The 683-nt window shown below is 67.8% G+C and overlaps 1 protein-coding gene across 1 annotated transcript in view; it reads left to right on the plus strand.

Annotated features, from left to right (window-relative positions):
• Window positions 1-683, plus strand: part of TBX10 (T-box 10) — a gene marked incomplete at its 3' end in the record, with an annotated part of 1,695 nt that overhangs the window by 144 nt on the left and 868 nt on the right. The gene's annotated exons all lie outside the window — the stretch shown is intronic.

Genomic DNA, 683 nt, shown 5'->3' on the forward strand with positions numbered 1-683 from the left:
GGCTTCCGCCCGAACCGCCGGCGCACCGGCGGCTGCCGCGTGCCGAGAGGGGCTTTGCCCCTGGGAGAGGGTCGGAACAGCCCCCATCTCCCCCCCAGCTCAGACCTGTGACATGAAGGGGACAAGGAGACCCCCAAAAAAGCCATCCCTCCCCAGCCCAGGGTACCCCGGAGATCCAGCTGGGGACCAGCGGTGGTCCCAGTGGCAACCACTCACCTCCTGTCCATCATCATCATCGCGTCAAGGCGTGAAGGCAGGTCGGGGAGGGGGGCTGTGCTCCGGCCCCCGCGTCTCCACCCCCGAGCTGGGGCATAAAACCCCCGGCAGGCTGCGGGGGACAGTCCGGAGCTGGTGCTGCACTGGGAGGGGGCTTCGTTGGGGTCCCCACCACCACCGTGCCGGGGCGAAACGGAGCCACGGACGCCTCCTGCCCACCCACTACACCCATGGCAGGTAAAACCCACCCATGGCAAAGCTCTCCCGGACCCACTGGTGGGGTCCCGTGGTGGTTTTGGGGTGCGGTGGGTCACAATAGGGGGATAAAATCCCACTACGGTGGGGGACCAGGACTCCCCCGGTCCTCCCACCCCCTCCACGGAGGGAGGATGCGATGGGGTGGCTCCTACATCTGGGGCAGGGGACACCCCACCAGCCACTTCAACCCTTCTGCAGCCTTCCTGGGG

Source organism: Charadrius vociferus, unplaced genomic scaffold, assembly GCF_000708025.1.
Source record: "Charadrius vociferus isolate BGI_N301 unplaced genomic scaffold, ASM70802v2 scaffold919, whole genome shotgun sequence".
Classification (NCBI taxonomy): Eukaryota; Metazoa; Chordata; class Aves; order Charadriiformes; family Charadriidae; genus Charadrius; species Charadrius vociferus.